We start from the raw sequence: 8480 nt of genomic DNA on the forward strand, positions 1-8480 counted from the left end.
AGTTCGGTGTGATACTGCAGGCCTGTGATCCTAGCACAAAGGAGGTAGAGGCAGAAGAAACAGAAATTCAAGCTCAGCCTTGGCTACATCGCCAAATGGAGGGTTAGCCTGTGTCACATAAGATCCTGCCTCTGGAGAAAAAAAAAAATAGAAAAAATACAATGTAAAATAACTATAAAAAGTTGTGTCCAGTAAACACTTAACGTGGTTTCTATCATTATCAAATTTTCTGCTTAAACATTATTGTGTACATTATGCTTTGATGCTGTTAGCAGAACAGTGGGTTTGTTTAAGCCAATCTTGTCGCCAATGTGCAAGTAACTCATTGCATTATCATCATTATGATGGCTATGACGTCACTAGGAATGTTTTAGCTACACTGTAATCTTATGGGATACCATACTATATGCAGTCCAGTGTTAACCAAAATGCTACTATCTAACACAACTGTATTTCCTGACACTAAGTGATAGTTTGCAAGTATGGAATACATAGAATTTGTGAACACTTAAGTTAGAAACATTAGCCAGGCGTGGTGGTACACACCTTCAATCCTAGCACTTGGGAGACAGAGGCAGGCAGATCTTTGTGAATTCAGAGCTAGCCTGGTTCACATATCAAGTTTCAAGCTGGCCAAGGCTATCTAGTGAGATCCTGGCTCAAAAAAAAAATGGAGAGGGGGAGGAGAGAGGGCTCAGCAGTTAACGGCACTTGCTCTTGCAGAGGACCCAAGTTCGGTCCCAACACCCATCTGCGACTCCAAGTTTTGGTTCCACGAGCACCTCGGTGCACATACCATCTGTGCAGGCAAGCACTCCTCCACACAAAATTATTAAAGGGAATATCAATATCAAATAGTAGCTTCAAAACCAACTCAGGAGACCAGCTCCCGTGTCCCTTGCCTTCTGGCTTCCTGACCCCCATGTCCAATTGCTGTTCCTTCTGTACGTGAAGTTGTGCTTTAGAAGTATTCATTCTCTTTTCTTTGTGAATGCCTATATACACCGTACAAGACTGGGTGGCGTTGTCATTTGCGGGTAAAACATCCCCCACGGTCTCATGTTTTCGAACACTCAGCCCCAGGCTAGTAGGTCTGTAGCTTGAGTTTTCCTGACTGGCCCACAGTCAGCACAAATCTCTGTTACCCGCCAGTCCCACAGCCACTCAGACCTGACCAAGTAAACACAGAGACTTATATTGGTTACAAACTGTATGGCTGTGGCAGGCTTCTTGTTAACTGTTCTTACAGCTTAAATTAATCCATTTTTATTAATCTATGCCTTGCCACATGGCTCATGGCTTACCGGCATCTTTACATGCTGTTTCTCATCATGGCGGCTGGCAGTGTCTCTCTGACTCAGCCTTTCATTTCCCAGTTCTATTCTCCTCCTTGTCCCGCCTATACTTCCTGCCTGGCCACGGGCCAATCAGTGATTTATTTATTGACCAATCAGCAACACATTTTACATACAGATCATCCCACAGCATAGGTCTGTTTAGGGGAGGGTCTGGAACCTTTGGGAGGTAGGTAGGACCTACCTGGAGGAAGTGTGTCCTGCTTGCCAGGTCTTGAGGTTTATAGCCCAGTCCTACTTCTCACCCTGGTCAGGGGAGATGTAGACAGGCAGTCTCTTTTCTCTCCCATCCCCAGGAGACGTCAGCTGTTTGTGCTGCCATGTTTTTCTCACCGTGACAACCTGGTACCTTCAGACCTGGAGCCAATGTAAATCCTTCCTCCCTGAAGTTGCCCGTCAGGATGATCACCGCAATTAAAAGGGAATGGACACAGGTGCAATTTCTCAGAGTTGGCTCCCCAACTCACTTAAAGACATTCTTCCTTGCCACTCCATTGATCCCCCACGAAACTACTGGTAGCAAACGTTTCCTTGAAAAAGAAAGCCATGGAAATACAAAGCCGAGCAAACCCATTCCTGATGCCGCCAGTTAGGAACTAACCATCCGTTGACCACCTATCAGTCTGGCTCTGATGTCTGCCTCTCTATAGATGGCTACATGTTTTTCTAGTTTACGTGACTTGAAGTTTACTATGGGGATGCCAATCCTGCTAGATGAGAAAAGCAAAGATTTCCACAGCTGTGGTTTGATAGAGGACTGTGGGAAGATTTCATTTAAATGGCCTCCTCCTTTAAGTAAGGGATACAGCTCAGTGAGAAACATAGTTGACCAGGATCCATGAACCCAAGTATTGCATAAACTGGGCACGGTGGCACATACCTGTATCCCAGCCAGCACATGGGAGGTAGAGGCAAGAAAGTCAGAAGTTCAAGGTTGTCCTCAGCTACATAGAAAGTCTGAAACCAGCTGGGCTATATGAGAGCCCATCTTGCTTTTTTTTTTTTTTAAATTCATTTCCTTTCTTTCCTTCCTTCCTTTTCCTTCTTCCTTCCTTCCTTCCTTTTCTTTTCTCTCTCTCTCTCTCTCTCTCTTTTTTTTTTTTTTTGGTTTTCCGAGACAGGGTTTCTCTGTGTAGTTTTGGTGCCTGTCCTGGATCTCGCTCTGTAGACCAGGCTGGCCTCGAACTCACAGGGATCCACCTGGCTCTGCCTCCTGAGTGCTGGGATGGAAGGTGTGCGAAAGCAACTTGTAAAGGACTTATTGGGCATCGGTCACAACCTATATCATCAGGGTAGGCAAAGGCGAGAAATCAAGGCAAGAGCCTGGAGGTGGTAGGTGAAGCAGAGGTCATGGCGGAACACTGCTTACTGGCTCGCGCCCAAGCTGATGCTCAGCTGTCTTTCTTATACAGCCCAGCCCCACCTGCTCACAGACGGCACCGCCCACGGTGGGCTGGGCCCTTTCCCATCCATTAGTAGTCAAGAGAATGCCTTGGCTTGTCCACAGGCTGCTCCGATGAAAGCAATTCTTCAACTGAGTTTTTTTTTTTTTTTCCTTCCAAGGTGACTCTAGTTTGTGTGACTTTGGTAAGAGCTAGCCGGCACAGGCATTTTGTGCAACGCCTCTCTGTGCATCCTCAGCACCGTCTCTGGCCATTTGGACCCTGTGCTGTCCAGGCTGTGGCCCCACGTATGTGGTCCCAACAGAACGTCTTCTTTAGTTATTGCTGTGCACACACAGCTTAGGGAATAGCTAGTCATTTCAGGTCTCACCATGGATGCTAATGAGGTTTTGCCTTTGAAACAGAGTCCCAGGCGGGCCTCAAATTCCACACGTGGCTGAAGGTAATCCTTGAGCTGCTGACCCTGCTACCTCACTTCTGTGCTCTACAAGTCCAGTCCAGGCAGTGTCACCATGCCTAGCCAAAGTGGTTATTTCTCTCTTTTTCTTTTATTTATTGTTTTGACGTGGTCTCACTGTGTAGCCTTGCCTAACCTGGAACCTACTGGAACCTACTGTATCAGTGGTTCTCAACCTTCCTAAAGCTGTGGTGACCCCAACCATACAATTATTTTCGAACTATGTAGACCAGGCTGGCCTCGAACTCACAGAGATCCGCCTGCCTCTACCTCCCGAGTGCTGGGATCAAAGGCGTGGGCCACCGCTGCCCTGCTATTTTTTGTTCTTCTTTACAAATGTATTATATTTGTGTGTGTGTGTGTGTGTGTGTGTGTGTGTGTGTGTGTGTGTGTGTGTGTTTGTGTGTGTGTGTACAGCCTGCAGGACTCAATGCTCTTCTTCCACCGTGTAGGTCCCAGGGATGGGACTCAGGTTGTGGAGCTTGGTGGCCAGTGCCTTAACTCACTGAGCCACCCTGCAAGCCCTTGGACTGGAGTATTTCCATTCTCATTCCAACTCTTCTGAGGCCTACATACATTTTCTCTTAAAGATATTGCATATAGCCGGGCGGTGGTGGCGCACGCCTTTAATCCCAGCACTCGGGAGGCAGAGCCAGGCGGATCTCTGTGAGTTCAAGGCCAGCCTGGGCTACCAAGTGAGTTCCAGGAAAGGCGCAAAGCTACACAGAGAGACCCTGTCTCGAAAAACCAAAAAAAAAAAAAAAAAAGATATTGCATATAAACTACAGTAGTAGTGTGTAATTGTATAGAAGCCACAAGGCTTAAGACTCAGGCTTGTTATTTTTAAGGAGATGGGAGGGATAGAGTGGATTGATTCTGAAGTACAGAGTCTGCCAACCATTGGAGATAGTTATAAGGTGCTCAGAAAAGGCAAATGTATAGACAGGAAGGAGAATGATGCTCGCCTGGAGCCGAAGGTGGATGGGCGGTGACTGCCAACAGGCACAAGGTTTCTTCTGGAGGCAATGAAAATATTCTAAAATTAGGCTGTGGTAATGGTTGTATATAATTCTAAACTTACTACAAGATCCCCGAGTTGTACATCAAGTGGGTGATAGTTATGGCGTGTGTGCTGGTTTGCTGGGGCGGATGAAACATCTCACGCTGGGTGGCGTAAACAACACTGATTTATTCTTAGGCAACCCTGGAGGCAGAAAGGCCGAGATCAAAGTGCCAGCAAGGCCCACTCCCTCGAAGACCGTGAGGGAAGCCTGTCCCAGGTCTCTCTGGGTATGCAGCCATCTCCCCCATGTCTGTGGCCCATCGTCCTGTTTCCTCTGTTTCCAATTCCTCTTCCTTTTTTCTCCTGCCTCCTCTTCCTCCCCTTCCTCCTTCTTCTTACTGTTTGTTGTTGTTGTTGTTTTGAGAGAGGATCTTACTGTGTAGCCCAGGCTGACCTTGGACCTCCCACCTCAGCCTTCCAATTACTGCAATTAAAAGTATACTACCATGTCCAGCTTTTTAAAGGACACTAACCTGCAGGGTGTGGTGGCACACTTTTAATCCCAGCACTTGGGAGGCATAGATAGGTTTGTGAGTTTGAGGCCAGCCTGGTCTACCATAGCCAGCTCCAGGCCAGTCAGGGCTACATTGTAAGACCCTGTCTCAAAAGCAAACTAACTAAATAAGGACACCAGTTATACTGAATTAGATCCCACTTTAATGTAATGACCCCACTTTAGCTTAATTACATATTTAAACGCTTAATCTTCATATATAATTACATTCGGAGGTACTGGGGGCTAGGGATTCAACACACAAATCTTGGAGGAGGACACAAGTCAGCTTGAAACAATATATAAATTAAACTCCAACAAAGCTCCTTGAAAAATGACACACTTAACTTTTTGCATTCTAAGTTCTATGCCCAGTTCTTGACATACATCATCTATTTGCTCTTTTATGAGGTCACTATAATTATGCCCACTTTGAGTATGAACAAAGCAAGGCACAGAGAAGCTAAGTAACTTGCCTGGGGTCACAAAGCCAGCCACAGGGGCATGGTTCAGACTTTGAAGTCCCATTCCAGAGCCCACACTTTGAACCCCTCCACCAAACACTCTTCTCCAAGCACACAGCCACCTCAGCCCTAACATGGGCAACAATAATGGCTGCCGATAATCCCTGAAGATGACAATGGCTGGGACTGGGTTACTAACACCCTAAATCCAAACTACAGAGAAGGGTCACATGATACGAGCGCGGCCATAGGACCCACTTCTGTGAGTGAGGTTTGCAATTCTCAGCCGAGAAGCCTATGCCGGAGAGATGCTGTCTACCACAGATAACTGGTGCTGTGTTCATGATGGAGGAAGACTGAAATAGGCCATGACTTATGCTTCAGGAATGTTCTAATGCAAGTGACTGCAGAGTATCCAGATATAGTATCTAGAAGTAATTTAATACAGTCCAGAGCTCAGCATAGGCATGTAGGCTTTGAATGGTTAGCATAAAACATTGCTTAAAACCATGGATAAGCAAGAATTCCTTAAAAGCTGGTTCAGGGTAGACACTTGGAGAATTTTTAAAAAGTTACCCATCAGATGTGATAATACAAACCTGTGCTCCCAGCACTTGGGAGGCTGAGACAAGAGGGTCAGGAGGGTTCAAGGCTATTCTCTGCTACTTATCATGTTCCAGGCCAGTCTGGATTACATGAGATCCTGTCTCTAACAAAACAAAACTCCAAATAACTAATAAAATAAATAAACATTAATAGACTAAATGGAGGAAGAAGATATGCTGAAAGGGACTGAGCTAGTCAGCAGGACTGGAAAAAGAGGAAGGAAGGGAGGGAGCTAAGTGTGGCGGCTCACATTTGTAATTGTGGAATACAACCCGGGAGACCCCCATCTCAAAAACAAACAAACAAACCAACCAACCGACCCTCCAAAGGATGCTGACTAAGGGTCAGATAAACTTGGAACACTGAAGGTGGGCGCCCAAGAGAAGAAAGAAGTCCATGCCTTCGGCGATGTCTTAAGAGGTTAGGAAGCAAACTCCCCATGATACAACACTTCTCAGTGCCCACGAAAGGGTAAGGGCAAGTCTCTGACATTACATTGAAAAAAAAATCAACCAGTATACTTGTGCTTCATAATTCCATTAATTTTTTTTTTTTTACATCTATTTATTTTCTGTGTGTGTGTGTGCGCGCAAGCCTGTCTGTCTGTCTGCAGGCCAGAGGACAACACATGGGTGTTGGTTCTCTCTTTCTGCAATGTGGGTCCTAGAGATTGGACTCAGCGAGTCAGTTTGATTCATCTACTAAGCCATCCCACAGGCTCTAGCAATCCCTTTTTTAGGTAGGCTGGCTTGGAGTAATCTAGTCCACTGGGGACATTGCCGAGGGCCCAGCGGCCAACTCTGAGTTCCACGCACGGGAAGGCACAGATCGCCTTCTTGTGGTCAACACGTCTCGGTGCAGTTCTATTCCAGAGAAACTGAAAAACAAGCCCTGGGGCCAAGCCTGGCTGCCTAACTTATATGCGGCCTGTGAGTATATATATTTATTATATAGTTTTCAATATTGAGAGAAACGAAGGAAAATATTTTGACATGAAAAATTTCGTTATTCAAGTTTTGTCAATGAAGCCATTTTTATTGGATAGTCGCACTCATTTGCTGTGCGGGACTGCCTTCACACAACAGCAGAGATATTTACTCTCTGGGTCTCTTCAAAAAAAGTTCCTGCATCCTTAACTCAAAAGATGGGGCACAATTGGGCGGTGGTGGCGCATACTTTTAATCCCAGCACTCGGGAGGCAGAGGCAGGCGGATCTTTGAGTTTGAGGCCAGCCTGGTCTACGGAGTGAGTTCCAGGACAGCCAGGGTTGTTACACAGAGGAACCCCGTCTTGAAAACTAAACCAAACCAAATCGACCAAGGGCAGGAAGGAAAGTCCTGGGACTGGGCTGCTTGTCAGAGGTATAAAACGTGGGCAGGAGAGATGGATTAGAGGTTAGAAGTACTGGAGACTATTTCCGAGGACCCCGCTTCTATTTCTAGCACCCACATGGTAGCTCACAACCATCTGGAACTCCAGTCCGAGGAGACCCAACACCCTCTTCTGGCTCCCAAAGGCACCTGGCATGTAAGTGGTGTACATACCTACAAACGGGGGGCACATTCCTACAAATAAAAATAACAACTTAAGTAGCCTTGCTAGTCTTCAAGCCTCAACGAGACAAACACATTTGTGTCATATCCTAAAGTCTTAGGTATAGGAACAATCCCAGGAGACCGCAGTCCAGAGCAGGAGGAAGCGCACAGAGCCAGACAGGAGACTGGGCTTTGGCACAGGCCTCTTCAACATCTTCTGGCAATGGTGTCTAAGTGCACGTGAGGCATCTTTGGGATTTGGAAAACCGTTAGTGCCAATTTTAGGCATGCCGGACTTAAAGAGGGATAGCCACCAAGATCCCCCCTGAGCATGAGTTGTTTCACCGGAGAAGGGTTTTTTGTTTGCTTGTTTAACATGATTTTCCTTGGGAATATTTATAACAGCGCAGCAAAACTAAGTTTCCGAGACAATGGATGTCATTAATTTAGGTGTCGTTGGCTTATTATAAAAGGGAGACATGGAAATTATTTACATGATGAAATAGTTCAGAATGTCAGCGGTTTGGGCAGCTTCCTAAGACACCATTTCAACAGGGATTTTACTCCACATACTTTCCAAGAATGTCACCGTCTCCCAGTCAAAAATAATCGTGTTGTCTAGAACTACTTTGGTGCCTCTGTGGTCTGGGAGGACTTTGTCTCCAACTTTCTCACTAACGGCTTGGCTCTCGCCAGCCTTTCCTTAGGGCCTGATCCCATGGTTACTACTGTTGTCTGTGATACTTCTCCTTGAGATTTTCCCGGAACCATAGGCCACCTTTGGTTACAGTCTTGGCTGCCCTCCTTTGTCCAAGAGTGGAAGAAACTCTCCGAAAGCTCGTCCTGCCGTCCGTCACTTGAGCTGCCACCGATGCAAGACGTCTTTTTAGTCTTTAAAAAAAGGTTTATGTGGGGCTGGAGAGATGGCCCAGCAGTTACGAGCATCTGGCTGTTCAATGCCCAGTGGCCACATGGTGGCTCACATCTGTAATGAGATCTGGCGCCCTCTTCTGGTCTGCAGGCATACATGCAGACAGAACCCTGTATACATAATAAATAAACTTTAAAAAAATAAAGATTTACGTGTATGAGTGTTTTGGACTC

At 46.1% G+C, this 8480-nt stretch overlaps 1 pseudogene; it reads right to left on the reverse strand.

The window, feature by feature from the left end:
- Positions 1 to 7936: 7936 nt before the first annotated feature.
- On the reverse strand, positions 7937 to 8349 carry LOC128119552 (10 kDa heat shock protein, mitochondrial-like; annotated as a pseudogene).
- Between the last annotated feature and the right edge of the window lie 131 nt (positions 8350 to 8480).

Source organism: Peromyscus californicus, unplaced genomic scaffold (genome assembly GCF_007827085.1).
Source record: "Peromyscus californicus insignis strain IS unplaced genomic scaffold, ASM782708v3 Scaffold_24__1_contigs__length_46423439, whole genome shotgun sequence".
Lineage (NCBI taxonomy): Eukaryota > Metazoa > Chordata > Mammalia > Rodentia > Cricetidae > Peromyscus > Peromyscus californicus.